The sequence below is a fragment of the Palaemon carinicauda genome, chromosome 38, assembly GCF_036898095.1.
Source record: "Palaemon carinicauda isolate YSFRI2023 chromosome 38, ASM3689809v2, whole genome shotgun sequence".
Lineage (NCBI taxonomy): Eukaryota > Metazoa > Arthropoda > Malacostraca > Decapoda > Palaemonidae > Palaemon > Palaemon carinicauda.
Window position 1 is genome coordinate 23,575,617 of NC_090762.1, and position 22,631 is coordinate 23,598,247.

The 22,631-nt window shown below is 37.8% G+C and overlaps 1 pseudogene; it reads right to left on the minus strand.

The window, feature by feature from the left end:
* Positions 1-22,631, minus strand: part of LOC137630263 (RNA-binding protein 25-like) — a 71,356-nt pseudogene that overhangs the window by 34,786 nt on the left and 13,939 nt on the right.

The following is a 22,631-nucleotide window of genomic DNA, read 5'->3' on the forward strand; positions in this document are numbered from 1 at the left end:
CGAGACAGACAATCAAACTGTCGACTGTCGTATCAATTCTATGAATTATGGACTGATCAATCTTTTCAGTGTTTGTTTCCTTTCTCTAGAATATGAAAAGTTCTGGTGACATAAAACTGAGAGGCAGCTCACAAATAGGCCTGTGAACAGTCTAGTTCTGTGTATGGGAAACAGTCACAGGCAATGGAGATCAGTGCAGTAAATTGTATCCTACCCCTGGTTAAAGAGTGTGATCATGTGGTTGGATCGGACCAGTCACTGATCGATTTAGCATATTCCGCAGTACACAGAACCCCTTCCAAACAGTGGTACATCTCCTTTTGCAAATAATGAAGTACTTCGGACAAGTTAAGAGACTGAAGAGGTACCATGAACTCTTCCTTCTGTTGATCATGCTTTTGAGCATGAGGCCGCGACCCCTATACCAATGACCTGCGGCTGCTGTTAATGCATCACTTCTTGATTCAGAACAGAGGCTGGTGCAGCACTCCTGTATCCTAGTAGAACAGGTAAAGGAGGGAAAAAAGGCTTCTCCAACACCTAGCCAATGGAAAGAGTGCATGGTCCCATGAATCTTCAGCCAGCCTGACTACTAGTGTAGTTAAGTCAGCCATCAGGGACCCCACTTATCACAACTTAATTAATTTGTTGCAGCCAAACAAAATTGACAAGCAGAGGGAAAAGGGACCTATTTCCACGCGCACAACCTGTCATAATTCAACTACCTGGTTAAGGAGTCGACGGCAGTTCCAGCATTGGTAAAGACAAATAGTATCCCAGTTTTACGAGAGAATAGGTCTATTTACGAGTAGGAACAAGAAAATTGTATAGTTTTTCCAATAAGGCAACTAGAATACTTCCTGGAAGTCAAATCATGTGGACAGAAAGTGGTTCAAAGTAACTGCTGTACTTGCAGGTTTTCCATAAATTACAGACAATTTTCACCACCAATTAGTAATAATTAGAATAGCACAAAGAGATTGAGGTTCAAGATAATGATAAATTGGAATGCTAACCTTGACCATGAAGAAAACAATACATTACTCAGGAGCAAAACAAATAGAATGATCAGTTTTCCACATATGGGATGGTCCAGCACCCTAATGCATAAGACACCTAAAAAGGACTCATAAAAAATGTCTGAAGACTGCTGCTACCACAGGCTAGGATATCATAAACTAATGTTTGTCCTGAAATCCTCTATTATACCTGATGTGTAAAAGTAAAATCAAAGTATCAATAAGAAAATGTTCTAGATGGGATTTTTCCACAAATTTCAAGTCAGTCAGTCTACACTTGAACTAAAGTGTTGTCATTTAGTCTCCCTAATACTTTCCCTGTTTTCTTTCTTTTTTCTAATTAAACAGAAGATTCTTGATATCAGGCAATCATCAAATATTCAGGTACAAACTAGTAAAAAAAAATTTATTTCACCTACATGCAATTTGGTAAGAATGCAAGTTAGCATAAAAGTTACAAACTCAAAATAGCTTTTGCAAGGTCTTTATAAGAAAATTAAAACAAATCCATTGAAATCTGGATTTACTGATTTATTAAAACCCTTTTTAAAAGTTGATAAATACTTTACCAAAACCAATGACTACTCCCTACGAGATCAGTGAATGATTATTGCACCCAAGCCCAGCCCAACCCACGTTCCTTCCCAAATTGGAACAAGATGCTACCGTTGGCAGACAGGACTTGCCTTGTGCATAAGGGCGGAAAGCTCAACTGCAGGGTCGATGTCAGGTAGGACAAGGCAAGCCAAGTCCAGGGTTGTGGGGAGATGGAAGGAGGCAATGCAGGGGCAGCTCATTCTTAACGCCCAGACTGCAAAGCCTCCCTTAAGATGAAATTCCTGGATTTTAACCTCCTACCAGGTTCCACCCTCTATACCGTGTGACCAAAAAGCACATGGAATCTTCAATTACTCTGAGGGATCCAGATGACTATTCTTTTCCCAACACAGCATCCTAGCCTAACTACGTACAGTATTATAAAATTAAAAAAGCGACAGCAACTACCATGACAAAAGAGAGAGAGAGAGAGAGAGAGAGAGAGAGAGAGAGAGAGAGAGAGAGAGAGAGAGAGAGAGAGAGAGAGAGAGAGAGAGAGAAACAGTATTATAAAATTATAAAATGCGACAGCAACTACCATGACGAGAGAGAGAGAGAGAGAGAACAGTATTATAAAATTATAAAATGCGACAGCAACTACCATGACGAGAGAGAGAGAGAGAGAGAGAGAGAGAGAGAGAGAGAGAGAGAGAGAGAGAGAGAGAGAGAGAGAGAGAGAGAAACAGTATTATAAAATTATAAAATGCGACAGCAACTACCATGACGAGAGAGAGAGAGAGAGAGAGAGAGAGAGAGAGAGAGAGAGAGAGAGAGAGAGAGAGAGAGAGAGAGAGAGAGTGCAAGTTAAGAAAGATAGGTATAGGATAAAAAGAAAACAGATGAACAGTAAAGGGTACAACCAATGCAAATGAGGGGAGGGAGACTAAATGATTACTGTACTGCAATTAACATTTCTTGCTGCCAACAAAGCTCTGTGTTATGCACACAGCATACAGAATATAGATAGATTTTATAAATAATTATGGTAGTTCAAGAAAGTAATAAAAACTTTAACCATGACTTAAAATAATTTCTTTAACTACAACTTTTATCTTGCAAAAAAAAATTACTTTTGTGAACACGGATTTTTTTTTTATTGCTCTAACAGGGAAGTTCTATCAGTCTGGTATGTACATATACAGATTACTTTGGATACAGAAAAAGTATCTTGCAAGATGATTCTAACCTATTCAAAACAAATGAGGATATCATTGTTTCAGACATCACAGAAGAAATTACTCCAATAGCTCCCTATCCACTACAGCCTTTTAGGAGTACTGTATAAAAATATGAAGATAATGCTGTGTTGGGTCTAAGTGAAGAGCCATACAATCCTATAACAAAGTTACAACTCTATGAAAGCTCTTCAATATTCCTTGTGCTAATGATCTCTGGAACCCTTCAACATACTGCAATCAATCACACTAAGATTTCAACCAAGAACTTGGCAGTGACACAAAGCGGAAAGCGAATTATTAAACAAACGTCAATCCACCTGCATCAGAAACCTTTACCTCACATGCAACATCAAGCATTAGGATGAATCATCTAAATAAAAGAAATGCAAACAATATCTAAATCACGTTTGTGCCTACATTGCTTTTATGGATGAAGATCAAACCTTATGTTATTATAACAAACACACCAAATCTAGTATTTAAACTACACACCAAAATTTACCTAATGTGGGAATGAAATAAAAATAATATACTGCAAAACTAACATGAAAAGAAACTAATAAAATTAGCTGGAGATTGACACACAAAAAATTAGTTGAGAAATCATTCCAATAAAGTACAGAGTTTAAAAGAAAACTGTTTTAAAGTTGAAAGACTCATTCATCTCAAGCCTTGAAACTACTTCACAAATATCACAAAATTTAACTAAAATATTAAATGCTGAAACTGTAATCTGAAATAAAGGGCTAAAATAATAATAATAATGGCAATAAAAATTATAATTATTATAATAACAGACTGCAAACCTTATGACTACACACTACTTGAAAAAGTTAAGAGGGAGAATTTAGTAAGAGCTAAAAATTCTATCAAATTAATAACAACTGGATGACTACATCACGGTGGAAACCAGATAAAAATAATTGAACAGCTAAAATCTACCAAATCCCTATCCCATACTATTTGATTTAAAATAATACCCAATCAATTTGATATAGCTGTGCTTACACTTGCATTACAGAACTGTACTTACCAAATATCCTGAATTCCCAGATTAACAAATTTATGCAGGCATTACAATTGCCCCACAGCTACTCCCTTTGAATAAAACAAAAAGTTAAAATCTACTGAACATGGATTTAATTACTGTATAGAAAACAACCTACAAATGCAATGATTCTTCTAGAAACATTTCAATCAAGCAAAGGGAACTATATTCTTCTAGTGAAAGGAGCTAAGTAACTCAAATAACCAAAACAAAAATCATGGTACAGTGATTCAATGTACATTACATTTATTTATTTTGCCAAACTAAGATGCAAACGAACAGGAAGTAGAAACTTAAAAGAAACAGGTGAATTAGATATCATTTAGAAGAAGTTTCATGCAGAAATGGTAAAAGGTTGAGCTATGTTACAAAACATCCATTAACCTCCATCCAATTATAAACCTATGGGGGCAGGTTACACAACATATACGGTACTGTATTGTACTTCCACGAGTTCATGAACCTACAGCCTACGAATAAGCCAAAAATATACTGTATATATTTATTCATCCATATGCTTGATATTATTCAACCTTAATACTCTCATACCTTTTAAAATGGAAAACAAAACTACATGCTTCTAACAGATTCATTGAGGATATTTCATATTTCTTCCCAACACATAAGGTCTTTGTACACGAGTATATTAGTGTGTATCTTACTGTACAAGCATAATATATACCAATGATGAATAAATTACCAATCCTTACCTGCCGGTTACACCATAGGAACGTCTCCCCCCCAACAACACCGACATAGCACAGTTACTGTACAATATAGGAGGCAATGAAATGCTCAAGTGCTATACAACCTCTCATAACTATAGAAATGGTTTGCAATAGAAGAATTATCATATGAACAAGGCCTCATTTCAACCTAGGCACACTGAAAAACAATTTTCCAACCAAGTTATTCCTACACTTATAAGACAAGAAAGGGACCCCAGATATATATACTGTACATGATATATGCATCTTACAACTTCTTAAGGGGTAAAAAAGGAAAGTAGTTTTAAAACATGAATGGAAATTTAGAATGAATTCCAAAATTTAAAGATCTCACACACAATATTTTGGCAGTCACAATCCCATTCATCTAACATAATCTACCTGCAGTCAACAACGAAGTTTTACCATTAATACAAAGGCAGAATGACTCCAGATATGAATCAAGACTAAAATCACACAAGAGAATATTCCCTAATGACTTTCATCTTCTTTCTTACTAGGGCATTTCACTTTTGCAATCAATGGACATCATTGTGCAGAACAGGCACACCGCATTCACTTCAATGGCAGTATGTAAATGTCAGAAAAATAAGAACTGTACTGACCAATAGTTATTTTGAGTGTGAGATCACAATCTTGAAATTCAACATTCAACACACCCATGAATTATATAATGCATACTTGAAATAGATAAAAGACACAAGAATGAGAATGATATATTCTAACTGAACGGAGAGTAAGTGAAATATCAGAGCCGGTAACAAAAGACTAATCTGTGAAAAATTACAGCATTTTCCAGTGTATGAACTTCCAGTGATATTTAGCATTTGACATTTTCTTTAATATTCCACTCACTGCACTCTGTTAATAAGTGCAGTAAGGATTATTTTTTTTTTATTATTTTTTGCAACACAACTTGTTTGATTTAATAAGAGCTGAAATGAATCTCTCTTTCAACAAAAAAAAGTGACAAAAATTGGAAAATGACTGAGTGCTTCTTTAGAACTGAAATAAAATACTGAGATGCGTCAGTGTGCTGGCAGGAGCCGGTCAAGGAGATAGCAGGTTTAAGTTGCTGGACCAAGCAGGTAGATCACTGACTACAGTTAACACGTCCGCTTAATAAAAAACAAAGTAAAAAAAAAAAGTATATATAAATAATAAACACCTCAGAGGATGTCACAACACAGAATTATAACTAGCCACCTCAGGATACAGATAGCTACAACCCTATGTTATGAGAACTCATCCTCATTGGTTGCTAGATCAGATATTCAAGATCTGAGAGAAAAAAATGGACCACTGCTAGCAGCAAATAAACATTGTACTGTACAGATCATGCACAGAACTTCCAATGAGTTTCCTTCCTAATGATAACTCATCACATCCTCCAAGCATGGCGTCAATACAACGTTACCTGCAGAGCTTAGCGTGTGGTCTCACAAAAAAAAACTTTGTTTCTGTTACAAACTAAAGTGCTTTATTAGATGCAGTACTCACCGTCGCTGGCACAAAACATACATGACAGTTGACGTCTGCCCGCGTGTGAACTCTATGACTGCCTATGTTTGAGAATTACATATTATGTTTGTGTCTTCTTTTCGAAAAAACACTAGGTTATCAATTTTACAAAATCAACGGTCTTAAAATACAAGTCTTGAAAGTGATTACATTGCACAAAAATATATTTATTCCTGCTAGAAATATTTGATTTAACATTATACAGTAAAAGCAATGGAAAAAAATAAAGGACTACAAGAACAGCATAATGGTAGTAAGAGCAAAGAATGACAATAGAAAGGCAGCAGGATGGGGACAGTCGTGGAGACTGAGATGGTGGGGCCATTTTTTTAATTTTTTTTTGTTTTTTTGTGTTCTTTGACAGTCTGTAATTCATAACAAGCCAAAGCAAATCAATGTTCATCAAGTTGAGTCTTAAATGAAATTCATTAATTTTGATATAAAATACATTCAAGACGGGGGAACAATGATTTGCAGCCATTAGAATTTTCTTTGTAAAGTATTATTCTACGGTTTTGAGTTCTGGACTGGATTATTTCAAGAGTAAAGCAGCTTCTCATGAAAATCAAAAGTTTAATGGTGTATAATACACTGACTATGAAAAGAAAAATTACAATTACTGTTTCATCATGACTAGGACATCAAGTGTGTTGGAGAACTTGCAACAATAGAAATAGCCAAGGGGCCACTTATAAAAGCCTTACATTACTGAAAATGAGCTAACTAACTTTAGATATGATGACAAAACAGAATTCATCATGTGATATAAGGCTGATATAAGTTTACGTGTCGTATAATGGCAGTGTAATAACATGGAAAATATTTCAAGTCTGTATCATATATTAATTCAGACTTTGAGCAGGAGACAGGCTAGTCAATGTGGTCTGCTATGACTGAGGAAATATTAATTTCAACATTTAAAATGAAGGTGTCTGCAGTTCCCATTTGGCTAATGAAAGAAAAAATTACAAACAGTGTAATATAAAATTCACCTCAAGCCTATCTTCAGAATGTCAGATGAAGCAAGGAACCAGCTGTCTCCCACCTACCAGAGTCCTAAGTGCGAACTTTAAAGAGTAAAGGAAAGCTTACCTTCATCTGTTCTCGAAACTGGGTAATTTCTCGGGTTATAAGCTCTTTTTTCCCTTCCTCTACATCATCCATGTCATCAAGATTCTAATTGTATGGAAAAAAGAAAAAATAATAAAAGCATTAATATGACAAATTTGGAAGTAATTTGTATTTTTCCTAATGTTACAAACCTGGAGCTATTTATAGGAGTATTACTTTCAACGTAACTGGAAGACGAGCCATAAGACTTTTAGCGGGGGATAACCACCCCCACTGCTGGTTAGCGGGAGGGGTGGGGGTAGCCTGCTACCATGCTCACTCACACAACTGGGCTAAGCACCCACTTTGCTCACAGGCAGGAATTTATTTGTTCCGTCACTATACAAGCCCTCACTATTTAAAGGGATGACTTACCTTTTAGGAAGGTGGAAGTTCATTCCAACTGGCTTTTGGCATTGACCCGGGATTTTCTCCGTACAATATTAGGTTATACTGGTAGAAACCTTTACACCTTGCTAAAATATCGTGCTCTGCATGACTAGCGGCCTAAGCCACCTGTGCGTTCGTGATACTAACAATGTGACTGGTCTAGGTAAGATTTCTCCGATTCCCAGAACTCTTTGAATTGAATATAAAATTTAGGCCTTAAGTCAAGCACTGGGGCATCAAAGGCCATCCAGCGCTATATAATGCAAATTAATCAATCAAATCCATACACTCACAAGATTTGGTTATCATTTTAACTTATAAAATCAATCACACAACTTTTTTACAATAGCATCTAAATGCAAAATAAGAGGGGATTAAAATGATTAGAAAATAAAATAAAATTAATTAAAGCTTGTAATATAAATCAAAACTGTATAAAAATTTTCAAGTTCAGGATTGTAGCCAGAAGATCTGCGATCTTTACCAGAGAAGATCACTGTTAAATGAACTAGGGGAACAAACCCCAAGTACTAAGGCTTCTGAGAAGCAGACTCTTGACGAGCGCACACTGGCTTACGGTGAGACTGCCGTTGACGATCTTACTCTGGCAAGAGATGACGAGTGACAATCATGCGACAAACTCCTGACCCAGCAGCAAGAATGACGATCGGCCAAAGGCGAACATCTGACAGGTGCAGGAAAAGATCATCGATCTTAGGAAGGACTGTAGAGATGTACCTAATCGCAGGAAAAGGAGAACATCTAGAGGGGCAAGTCCTGAGTTAGTGAACGCCAAGGTGATGGTGATTTGAGAGCTCTTGGAGTCTCTGGGGTCTGGCAAATGACGAGCACAAGCTTGATGATAGTGATATTGATTCTGGCAATCTCACAGGGGTGAAAGTTACAAGGTGATGATCACGAACAGCAAGGAGAGTGACGACCATCTGTAGACAATCGACGAACAGCTGGCGAGTGGTGAGCAGCTGCCAAGTGACGAACAGCTGATGTGTGATGTAAGCACGAAGACTCCCCACGCCGGTCCTTAACAGGACTGTAAGGACGTCTTCCTACTGGGCGGGGATGGGGGGTGTCCAGGCCTGAGAGGAAAACTATTCTGACCTAATAAAAAAATGAAGATCTTGAAAACGGAGTCTCTATGAGGGTTCTCACTCGCCGATGAGTCAGGAGACCACCCACACAAGAGACTTGCCTAGAAGTTTACTCCACCCCCAACGGAATAGTCGACTCAGCATGGAGGAGAGTACAAGGCTACAGCTGCTGCAATATGATGTAGCTGTCAGCAATTCTCACCGCAAGCAGGAAGGTTGCTAGACAGTGGCTGATGAAGGGAAGTTCTCCCTCGGAAGGGAAGTTGCCCAATATATGGAAATGGACCTCCGGGCAGTGCTCTATGCTTCCCATCAACAAGCATTGTTCAAATTGAAGGTGGGCATCGAGCGCTACCTGAGAAATGTAGACGAAGCCAGTTTCTGGGTTCACCCCGTAGGGATACCCCGACTGGGACCACCGAAGGAACCAAGTACTGTATGCCACTGCCCTTGTTCCTACGCCTGAGCAGAGGAACGGAGTCGAATTAGTGTGTACAGAGACTGTACCACTCTTGGTAGAGACCTCATCTTCGTAAGGGAAAAGTCATAGTCAGCGTGCTAATCAGGAACTGCCACAGGCACAGGATAACAGGACTGTGGCGGGGCAAGGACAGCAGATTCCATAGGAACGAATAGCTTTGCTCTTCTACGTCGGCTGACTTAGTCGAACGAAGAAAAACGGCATCGCACGCTAAGGAAACATAAAAAGAAATAAAAGAAAAACTCCCTCAGAAGGACCACCTAACCCATGGATGAGAAAGGTGTCCCCTGAGAACAGATACATACTATGGACTGTGCACTCCCTTCGCCGGCTGCCATCGTCGGGCTAAGGAGAGCAGCGGCATAAGAACTGTAAAAAAAAGTATTACAATTAATTAATTAGCTGACGAAACAAACTAATCGGGAGAACTACTAAACATACTGGCGAGGAAGAGGTTCCCCGAGGGGAAGCAGACAAGCTAAAGACTGTACATTCCTTCCGCCGGCTTAGTAAGGCTAGCCTATCGGCGCATGAAGGAGTGCGGTGTCGAGTGCAGTAAAAAAAGTTAAATTACAAACAATTATTACTTCCTCGTAATTACTGGAAAAAAAATATTAGAGAGCAACCGAACCAGCATAACGAAAAGGGTGTTTCCTGGCAGAGGATCTGCTGGCCGCCGACGTAACGAGGGAGAGCGGATCGTCACCAAGGAAGAGCAAGACCAAAGTCAAGCTCTGCGTAGGCTACAAGAGGTCTTCCTCTGACTCGCAGGGAGAGAGCTAGATTAACACCCGAATAGAGAAGGAGTATTCACACCAGGAAGACTCCCCAGCGACAAAAGCCAGGTCACTCGGGGAAAATCACCAGCCTACGGGTTGTCCAGCTTCCAAGGGGAAGGATCGTAAGAAAAGGTTCTCCGCCCTAAAGAATTTGTCGCACTATGCTGTCACACAAACAGAAAGATACACTGTAATGATAAGAAAGCTTAAAAGCATATGTATATAAAAACATTACATGAATGTTTTCATATACTGTACTGTATAAAAAACAATTCTCTAAGAAAATGTCAAATGGCCAGTTAATTTTGGGGCAGAGAGAGAGAGAACTTCTCTTTCCCAAGCCAAAAGCTAAGTGGGTACTCAGCTCAGGTGTGTGAGTGTGCAGGGTAGACGGCTAACCCCAACCGCTCCCGTTAACTAGGGGTTTGGGTGGTTATCCATCGCTAAGTCTTATGGCTCGTCTCCAGCCACTCCGAAAGTAATATCCCTATAAATAGTGAGGGTTTGTATAGAGCGACGCAATAAACAGCAATTGTAAATATTAATATATACAAATAAACTCTAGGAAAATATTCATTATTAATTCAAAGAGTAGGAGCTTAAAATTCCTCTAATATAACTGATAGCATTGAAAACAGAAATAAACTAATAGTTACTGTATAGGGGTAATGGGCGATATGTATCATAAAATTTTGTAAATTACATCCTGGCACTAAGATTAAGCATTAACCTAATAAATGAGTAAAATTAAAAAAAAAAAACACTATGTACTGTATATCAAATTGATATATTAAACATCCTAATTCAAAAATTCTTAAATTGTTTACTTTTACCATTAAGATAGCAGGAAAAAAAAAAAAAACCTAAATAACATACTACAGTACAGTAATTATGGATATAACAGAAGTATGTACATTATAAATTTGAGGTAGGCTGTCACACAGCTGAGTTGGGTTGTGGGCACATCTAAGCCATGTTCCTCATGATCTCCAGGCAGTAGTTATTAGTACCAAAGAAAAAAGCATAGATGCCTATTTGACAATTTACTTTTTCAATAATGAAAATTAACAAAATATATTAGTTTTACTAATCTTAAAACCAAAACAGTGTAGATTTTAACAATAAAAAAAAAATACACTTACAGTTGTAGTAGGGATATTGGCAATGTCAGCTCCACTAGACAAAGCAACCAACTTCTCCTGAACTTTGGACATACGCTTTTCAACCCTTTCGTGCCTACTGTGAGGTGGTACATAGTTAACAATGTCTTTGGTATGCTCTGAAAGGATGGCACTGATGCGCTCCATAGCTGCTGCATCTTCGACTCTCATATCTTCATCAAGATAATCCTCACCTTCTTCCAGTTCGTCTTGTAAAGGAGATGAATCACTGCCATGTTTGGCCTTTTTTCTTTTCTCTGCAAAATCCAAAGTAATTACTGATAGCATTAAAAATGCCGACCTCTAGCAGCGTAAGAGATAATATGTACAGTAGATACTTTACAATATTTACCAAGATGAAAATAAGTTTACAAGATATGGTTGTGTACAAAATCTAGACTGAAGCCATAATTTCTACCTTTTAACAATTTTAAATATAGTTATATATGATACACGGTAATTCCTCACCATATCGGGGTTCACCTATCGCTGTAAGTATATTGCGGATTTATAAATATATACAAATCTATATCACGAACTTTTGATATTGATGGTTTCTGAGGGTAAATACATTTGTCATATTTCAATTTTTTTTTTTTTTTTTATCTTTTTGGGCCTAAAAGATGAAAAGGTAAATTACAGTAAAACCGTAAATAACTTGCAATCTTGCATATTGTGCAACCCTCAGATTTTCCCCAATAAAAAAGGATTTTATCATACATTTTGAGTATCATTAGAGTTCCTTTCTGAGACAAAATTATAATAAATTAACCTCTTTTCTTCCTCCCCTTAATCCTATTTCTAGTTCAATAAGTTGAAGGAGCAACGGAATTATAATACAATAAAAGTATCGTTGGTAACACACAGCTACAAATGGTTGTTTTGTTATGGACAATTGATAGTAAGCAATTACTGTAGTTGTTGCAAATGACATTAAGAAGAATATGACATACTGTATATTATTACATTATACCTTATTTTAGTTCTTAAAAAGGTTAACCAAACTTCCCAAAAACTATCTACAAAATTAGAAAAATCATTTATTTCCTAAGCTTTGTAATTAAGCACCACAAAGCTTAATTTTTTTAAATAATTGTGCATCGGCAACAGGGATACAACACCCCTAAACTTCAATATGCTATTAAAATTGACAATAGATAAAATGAGAAATTTGTTTACTAAAAACTACAAAACTTAAAATGGTAAATTAAAAAAGAATGTTCAAATAAATATCTCCTCTTTTTGCAAACAAAAAAAATCATTGGGTAGTTTCCCTTAATCAGCTGAATTGGAAAGCAGTCTCGATTATCTTACAAACATAAGCGATGGAACAGACGTCTATTTGCTTTGTATTTATTTCATAAGCTATTAATGTATGAAGATTGCATGCATTATTATTGGATACAATTAAGTAATACATCAGTGTTATTCAAACCCTGTTTTATCTTGTTAAAGCTGTACTTTTTCATCACAGTAAATGGACATCTAGTTTGGTTAACAGCGTAGTCTGGCCGAGCAGTACATGCATTTATGAATGTTTCAATCTTAATTCTTTAATTTACACATATGTAAGGATGTGTCTAGAATAAAATTAAGTTTGAGAGTGTATAATGGGTTTAAAAAATGTTAAATTTATAAATATAAAAAATATGAAATTCTTTTTAAATAATGAAAAATATATACCATTAATGTGTCTACTTTGCAGATTATCAGAATTTGAGTGGGGTCTAGAACAAAATGTTTGCAATAGCTGAGGGATTATTGTACACTCTCATAAGGGAGGCTGCAAGACAAGGTAAAAGTGACACACTGAGTGTAATAGACACATATAGAAAGAAGACAAACTATAATCAATGACTTTGTTGATATTGAAATTATATATGGCATAAAACAAAGCCACTGCAGCCAATGTGGGCGGGGAGGAGACTGCATATAACTACCATATATCTTTTTAAGGAAAACTATAACCCTCAACTTTGTTGATAAGGAAATGAAAAATAAAATTACTACCATACATTTTTCTAATCAACGAAAACAGAAACGTCCCTTCCTATATCGTACAGGCTTAACCGTGTGATCTGTAACCTTGGAAGAATCTAAAAATACATACTGAACTGTACTTAAAGGTAAAATATTTTACTGTTTATAAATATGACCTTCATAGCATATTCAGCTAATGCCAGTATTCTGACTCTCCTTTCATAAAACCATACAAAAACACTCTTTGGCATACTGTACCTTTATAGTCATCCAAAACTTCTTTTGTTTTTGCGTCTGCCTTCACTACTAGGTTCTTATCAGCAATTTCATAGTCGTGGAGAAGACGGATGGCTCTCAAAGCAGCATCGGGATTTCCAAATTCACAAAAACCAAAGGCTGAATGGAAACAAATATAACATAAAAATAATCTTAATCTTTCCTAAGTATACAAAGCCGAGTCATTTAATATGAGAATAGGTTTCAGCTGCACTTGAATCAATTCTCATATCAAAAGATGATTCTTATTCTTGTAGGATCATATCTGAATGCATGATTTCACAAGTAAAATTTTCTTAAGATGTTTGACATATATACTGCAAGTAAACTAATTTTTATAAAAACTTACCTTGCAGCTTCCCAGATGCTCCCTGCACTCGTTTCCAGCTAAGAACTGTACCGCAGGTGTTTAAAATATATCTCACCATAACATCGGGTGCCCTTTCAGTTATGTTGCCTACGAATACTGTTACAGCAGGACCTGAAGATTCTATTCGCTTAGAGTAACTGGGAGGCTTGATCCCATGATTGGTTGACGTAGTCTGTGGAGTCTTATTACCTAAAGAATTATTTGCATTGTGAGGAGGAAGGGGAGGACGGCTTGGTAACGGAGTTGGGATCTTTGAGATTGCCTGCAAAAGACGTGAAATATGAGAGAAACAGCATATTAAAAAAAAAAAACATTATTACAAATTAGAAATCCCTTAGAAGATATAGAAATATTTATATATCCACCAAATACTTAAAAAGCATACTCAACACATACCTGGGTTAAAGGGATGCCAACTGGTGTTACGATATTTGCTGCAAAGTAAAAGAATGTTTGTGAAATTAAAAATATTTTTTATGAATCATCAATAAATTATATAACATATGTAGAACCCAGCTTCCAATTGGTTCCCTGGAAATGATTTCATATTCTTCAATAAAAGGAAGATCTGTATATTTTTTCCTATAGTGAAGTTGTACTCACTTGGAGCAAGAGAAATTCTGTATTTTATTTCCTTAACAAGAATACTATGAACATGAGAACCTGGCAGATGGTAGAGTACAGTATATTGCATAACATGACTTCTCTTCTCGCTTACCAAGAGTAGATAAAGGATGCCGTTCAATGGCTGTAAGTGGTCCTCCTGGAAAAAAGTGAAAAGTGGTACGCCACAGGGGCCCATCTCGGAATCATTTCTAATGAGTGAATCTTAACAAAATTAAATAAAATGGCATATTTACAGATCTAAAATGAAGCAATAATGCAACAAAATTTTTGTCTTTAATTATCTATTGAAAAGAAAACTAAGAACAATCAATAAATTATATTGAAGTAAATAAAAATAGAGATTAAATATAAAATAGCTATAACAACGAAGTGTGAATAATCTTTTAAATTCATAAATGCCATTTTATTTTCAGTTCTAACCAAGACAAAGTAAATTCAAGAAAATATGTTGTTAATTAATGCCTAAGTTATATAAAAAAGTTGCTCACTGATATGAATGAGAAGTGAATATCTATGACATGCACTATAAGTAAAAATATCGGTTTAAAAGGAATACCTTCTATCCATGATGAACACACTGGATGTATAATCAAAGGCAGCAGATACTTCTCTCAACTAAATTTTTCTTGTTAATTAAAAAAATCTTAAGAACTGGACAACAAGAATAAATTCAACCCAAAATTTGCAGATCAAGCAGAAATTTTAAAGCAGTTAAATCCAACTCATCTAGTAAATTCAAATAAAGATGCTTACTTATCATCTTAAGACATATTGTATGCACTTGTTCTACAATCTTTAAATACCTAACACTTGATTTGTTCTGTTGATATACCTATCACATGAGGCTTGTGGTAGGAAAAGGTATTCAAATTGAGCAGCACAGTATACATACAGTAGTTATAACCGTTTTAGGACAGTGAAATGAACTAAATTGCATAAATCCACAGATAAAATTTTGTGACACTGCAATGTAAAGTGTACTCTCCACCTTTGGAAGAAATAAACTAAACAGTACATGGAAAAATAAGAAAAGAATCAGAAGCAACATTGCGGCTCATTACTGTTCACTTCAAGATTAGCAAATACAGCATACCTCTTAATAGTGTAGCTTAGTTTATTACACTGAGGCACTGTATACCATTAAAAAAAATAAAAAAAATAAATAAATGGTTATAGTGTTATCAAGGCTACATAAATCAGGAAAAATTACAAATTCAAAAATAATTTGTATTTTTCCCAAACTAATACAAACCTGGAGTTATTTATTTGATTTATCTTTCGGTGAAGCTGGAAGGTAGCCATTAGACAAGTGCGAGGTGGTAACCCTGCCTAACCACTTGAGCTGGTAGTGACAGGGGAGTACCCAGCCACCTCTTTATGTACTCTCACACCTGTGAGCCAAGTCACTTTTGATTACTGGCAGGACTTCTGGGGGACAGGTGATGGTGGGCCAATTTATATAAATAACTTCAGGTTTGTATTAGTTAGGGAAAAATACAAATTATCTCTAAATCTGTCACTTATTGCCATACTAACAGACCTTCCGTTATTTATTTGGATGATTCACTCTTAGTTGGGTAAAGTCCTAAGTATGGCATGGACATTGACCCGGCTTTACCTAGTACTAAGGTCTAGGGAAAACTAACAACTTGCTAAAATATACAAAGTGAGTATAATAGCAGCCTGAGCAATTCAGTGTAATGAGTTTATCGTCTTGTATAAACACATTCTGAGTTTATATATAGACAAAACAAGACGTTTACATTTGCTTACCTCCCAGAAAGCAATGGGGATGTGGAGTATATAAATTTATGACTTACCGCAAGCTAAGCTACAAAGGAAGTGATAATTACCTGCAGAGGGTGAAGCCAGCTTGCAGAGGGACCCATGGTGCTGTGCCCCAAGGGAGGGGATGAAGAAGAAAGGAAAAGCCAGACATACTCTCACTCACCCCAGTCTTAGCCCAGGTAACCAATGCCTCAACCAACTGCTACTTGTCCATCAAGGAGCCTGAGGTATTCTTAAACCACTTGTTAAGCAGTTACCACAGGACCGATAGTGAAAGTATCGAGTTTGTCTCATCCACACCCAGCTTGTAGTACTTGCAACATGGAAAAGTTGCGTTTAAATGCCAAGGATGTACTAATTCCCCTGACATCATGGGCTCTAGGTCGTTGAGCCAGAAGAGGATCGGGAGCCAAGGCTCATTCAATCACCTGGCGAATCTAGGAGAAGACAGTGTTTTTAGTGATCCTCCTCTTCATCCTCACTAAGCTAACAAACAGAGGTGTTAGTCGGGGTTGTGTTGCTGCAGTGCATTGATAGTATCTCAAACTCCTCACTGGGCATAGTAACAACTGATTCGGGTCATTGGTTACAGAACGGAGATTCTCAATTTGAAAGGACCCGAATCTAGAGTCCAGTACCCCCTGATTTTGAGTCTTAGCAATCAACTCAGGGACAAAGCTGAGAGTCACTTCTCCCCATCCACTTGAACGGGCAATGTCATACAAGAGGCCATGAAAATAACCATTTCTTTGCCGAGCTTAAAGCGAGGTTTCGGTCAGTTGCATGGCATAATGGTTCATAGGGAGGTCCTTTTATGGATCTTGAGATGTGAACCTTGTTCCAAGGAGGAGGCCTAATCTCTGACTGAGGGCAAGTGGTCTCATAACTCCATATGAGTAAAGAAAGCTCCAACGAAGAGGAAACGTCAACTCCTTTCAGCTTAAAGGCGAGGCTTAAGGCCGAGCGATGGTCTTTCCCCGGCGAGACTGAAAAGAGGTTTTTCCTCTCAAAAGTATACAAGGAACTCCGCTACTACTGGTAGTGGCATCGAGCAGAAAGATATTCCTTCAATGACATCAACCAAAGAACACTCTCCATTTTGCCTGGTAGACTGAGGCTGAGAACTTACGCAAGTAGCAGGACATTCTTCCCACAACTTGTCGTGAAAAGCTCTTCTGAGAAAGGAGACTTTGGATTGTCTCCAGGCTTGAAGTCGAAGCAACTGCATGGTTCTGTGAAAGATGTTCGCGTGTGGTTGTTCGAGTAGATCTGGTCGTGGAGGACACTCTCTCGGCAGATCTACTAGAAGTTGCATAAAGTCCGGAAACCACTCTGCATGATGCCATAGGTCATCATTAGATCTTTGGATGCTCTGGTCTTGTTGAGCAGTCTTTTCATCAGACAGAATGGGGGAGAGCGTTGAGACTGAAGGTCTCGTGAATGTGAAGCTCTCGAGCAAGAATACCTTCCAAAAGAAGAGCGTTTGGATCATGATGACCTACAATCCAATTGATCTTCCAATCGTCGAGAAGGACGATCAGGGGAAGAGTGTCTTGAAGGACTAGACGATGGCAAGGCTCGTTCTTTAGCGGTGCTGGTGGGAGGAGTGCTGGTCCCCAGATCATCATCTCCAACCAACAGGTTCCTGTGGGAAGAAACAGAAGGTTGAAAGTTATGGGACGACGAGGTCCCGGGATGGCGAGTATGGTCACCATCAGCAGGAGGCCGCACGTAGAAGGCCTAGGAGATGGCGACAGATGGACTTCGCACAGCTCCAAAGCATGAGATGTTGAAGGCTCTGGAGAAGGGTGCTTCCTAGCACCACACTGAAGGAGTTCTTCCTTCGAAGTGGATCCCGAAATCCCTACGGACGACCACAACTGCAACACATCTGAAAGGGAGAATGGCTTCCCGGCGGATGAAGGTGAAGTTGCTCCTCTAGGGGAAGCAACTAACCCAAAAGTACCCCGAGGTTGCCAAGGAGTGAGTCAGTCTGCGCTCCTGCTCGATCATCCCCTGGGAGAGCGCGAGCGAGAAGGATCTTATGAAAGAGATTTGGGGGTGCAAGAGGAAGAAGAACGCGCCTTCCTCACCCGAAGGAGAAAGATCACACTTAGCTGCCTTTTTCCTGCGCCGCCCAAATTTCTCTCATTGGGAGGCAGGCTAATCCCTACACTCTGCACAGGGCGAACCCTGCTAGCAACGATGCCCTCTACACGAAGGACACAGAGAGTGCGGGTCGGTATCCAACAATGACATGAAGGTACTGCACGCAGCATCCTTGCGCCCAGGGCAGGTCCGCATGAAGGCAATCCGAAGAAATCACGCACAACTGAAAAGAAAAAGCAATTAAAGATGTCCAATGACAGCCTTGGGAGGTGAGAGAGGAGGAACTCTCTCTACGAGTCAAAAGAAAAAGTCTGTACCTCACAAACTGTGAGAGTGAATATAGAGGTGGTTGGGTAGGCCGCAGCCTACCCGCTCAAGTGGTTAGGCAGGGTTGCCCCTTGCACTAAGTCTAATGGCTACATTCCAGCTTCGCTGAAAGATAATCCAAATAAATAACGGAAGGTTTCTTTGTATGGGAACAAATTATAATTACAGGAGTATTTATCGTTTATAGAATCAATATACTGTACGTAGAAGAATACAGCGTGAAAATAACATCAATTATCAAATATATAATCTGGGTACAGTACGTTGTACTGAACATTCCAAACCTTGTTTCAGCATAATACTGAAGAAGTGATACAACTCAAAATACTTTGTTGGATAAAAAATATTTTCCAAAATCATAAAATTAACTAGAGCTTTCTGAAACTGCTCATGTGAGTGCATATTAGATGTGCCTTTCTTAGGAACTTTTGCTTTTTTTGATGTGAAAAATTATAGTGATATGAGGAATTTCATTAAGAAAATATTACTGGGGCGAGATCACGCTCAGCATACATTTTACAGCATAGATACCATCATCTGTGCAGTTTGCAATTTTAAAGAAAATGAAATTACAGTACATGTTTGAATATTTGCGTGTCTACATACAAAATTCAACGAGTCTAGGATTAATAGTATTCAATGGACAGACGGAAACATTGTTCTGGCAGACCCTTTAAACCCAGTTAATTGCAGGCTAGCATATAGACAGTGCCACTACTTGGTCAGTGTTCTGAATCAAGATCAGCAACATTGTCTACCAATATGGATTTGAGGGGAATTAAAATATTTCCCATTTAAATAGTTTTAAACCCTGTCCATTAAGTTTTGGTAATTTTTGTTTTATAACCATTATCACCAGAAAAGGACATTTAACTACAGTATATAGGATACCAGATAATTATGTAATGTGTTCTACAGTTACAAACTCTATTTGCTTTTTGGTCATCAGAAGAGCTTTTAAATAAAAAACCGCAATTGCATTCAGTGAAAAATAATCTACTCTTATAAGCTGTAAATAATAAAATGGACTTAGTTATAGAACAAATGTTTCATCACACACACTGCCTTGATTACCATTCCCAGGATAACCAGTCATTTGTTTGTCCTACAGTTATACTAAAGAAAGTCTCAACGAGGATGTTTAGAAAATACATTCACATTTTAGACAACCACCTCACTTTTCTGTGAAAACTCTAGGTAAAGTAATGATTAGCCCACCTATCCTGCCACACTAGGCACATCTACAAGGCCAGTCTCTACTGACTCCTACAGATAAGACACAGGTTGGGAGTCATTATCACAGGGGAAAAAACACAAAACACTTTACTAGCCAAATAACAGTAAGCTACATTCCCCACTCACAGTAAACATAATAAAGGTACCCAATCAAAATTATTTCAACTTAGCCAATGGAAAATTCCGAAATTTCTTGCTACCAAAATAGGACACTGAAGTTACTTTAGCTACAATAAAATAACATACAATATAAACAATAAATTACAAAAAAAATCAATAGATATGCAAGCTAGGAATTAAAATCAACTTAAAATTGCAACTACATAAATGACAGGACAAATCACCACTAGTCTAAGAAGGATAAACCGTTCAAATTCTTGTTCGTGGCTAAACCATTCCTCAAGAGTGATAACACTAAAATCAATAATCTAAAATTACCAATAAAATATGAAAAGGAACACAAAATCAGCAAGCACCTCCATCAATTACAAATAACACAAGTGAATAATCATTGTTACCTTAAATGAAAAAAAAAAAATATAAGCTGAAAATGGGATTGATCGATCATCTGGACACTTGGAGAACAAGACATAAAAAGTCTTACAGTAATTTGTATTTTTCTTGTATATACAAGCGTCAGTCCTTTAAAATTGGGAATATCTTCAGCGAAGCTGAACAGCAGTTGAAATCGTTAACAAGGTATTTACCAATAGGCAGTGACAGCAGGTGAGTAGCCCCCAACCATCTGTCAAAGACTTTTCACTTCAACCTTCAGCTCAGGACTCGGGTGACTGACGTGGAAATAAACATTTAAAGCTAGGATATATACAAATTACCTGTACTTTTTAAATTTAAAATTCCCTCTTACACGTGTACAAACCTTTCGTCTTTCAAAACGGAGAAACCCTTATTGGTGGGGAGGAAGATCACCTAGAACCAGACTGGTTTCTTCTTTTTCTTTTCTGGAATGGTGCTAGTCTCCTTGGTCCTGTACAAGAGCAGGAAAAGACTCCAGCAACCCTTAGCTGCCCATCATAGAAATGAGTAGGCTAACAGGGCCAGGCTGCATTAGTACCTGGTACACGGCCAAAAATGGAATCCTCCCCCAAAAAGGAGATGCAGTCCCGAATGAAGCATACTGACCAATCCTGCCAGTTGGTAAAAGGAGTATGGCGTAGAACTAATTATACATTTAGTCCAATAAGAATGGCACTCAGAAGTGCAGGTTATTAGCATCAAACTCAGATTAAGCAAATAACAGTAGAACTGCTTCATCTCTAAGAAAGGGGAAGGAAAGCAGAAGTAGAAGAGCCAGTCATTCTACCTCACATTTCAGACACACATTTATCCATACCCATGGACAAGATGCTTTTTGTCCTATGCAGGACCACTGGACTAGGAACTTATGAGTATACTCTAGTAAGAAGTGGCCAACAGCAATATTATTCATGAAGGCTTACATGGTATCTATACCCTACCTTATGAACTCTAGTCCAAGTTGGTACCTAAACCCTCTGAGCAGTTGAGGATTATGATCTACAGAATGTCTCTCAAAGCCAGGGAGACCATGCTCTTCCAACACCCTTTCTAGGTTGTCCCAATGTTAGGAAAGAGAAAAGATGATGACAAACACTGAGAAGTCATGTCCTCTTGAAAGCAGAGGCCTCACAAGACATAAAAGCATCTTTCAATTACCAGCCTACAATTTATGTATAGAGGGGATCGAGAAGGTCTCAAACTTGGGGCCATGTCTCGTCGGGTTCTGGATTCCGGCCATGAACCCTGGCACAAGCTTCAGAGATCTACTTTCAACCTTCAGATTGGATCATTACCTAATAGAGTGCAACTCACCCACTCATTTTGCCAATACTAGGGCTAACAGAGACTAGCAAATAGACAGTCTTGTGAGTTGTATCTCTTATCTGACAACTTTCTCAAAGACTCATACAGGGTACATGTAAGAGCCTTGAGCTTGAGAATAAGGGTTAATCCCATATGGTGGCCTGAGGTTCAAGGTGAACTAAACTCCTAAAGTTTCTCAAGGGCATGAAGTACAGTACAGTGGTCCTTCAGGCCAAAAGCAATACTCATGGCTATGTGGTAGCCTTTTACAGCTGCAACTGAGGTGTGCTTCTCTCAACATGGAAGACTGGAAAGTCTGCAATGTGCACTAGAGATGTTCTGGCATCTTTAATTATTTGACTAGCACCACCTGCTGTTAATTACCTCATTAACAATTACAAGAAGTTCCAGTCATGCTGAAGCCATTCCCTATATTAAAGGACAAAGGTTTGTTTACACGTAAGAATAAAGAATAATTGTAAACTCCATGACAAGAACAGTTGAAAAAAAAACAACTGCAGTATCACACAACAAGTGAGGTTGATGTTTAATTATCCCTCCGAGATGCATTTATGAGACTACCCTTTTCTTCTTCTTCTGTGTGATAAACAAAAGAACAGTGATTCTTGGAACAATGGGCACCTAAATATGGTTGTACACTATGTTTGTTCTGGTCTTGGAGAAACAAATACAAAATCATAAAATAGTCTTCATATATTATAATCAAACTACAACTTTCCCCTCATGTTCATTTATTTTTCAACGTGAATACCTTTAGATGTTCTGGTAGTCAGAAAATTACCAAGATGGCTGGCAGGGTTACCCTAACACAAACCTAACATAAATGGGTAAATCCACTAATAACCGTTAGTTACAACATATGATTACTGTGAAAATTAAGCCATGCAAATTGTAGCTAGAGCAATTGCAAGAAACAAATGTATGAACAACTCCAG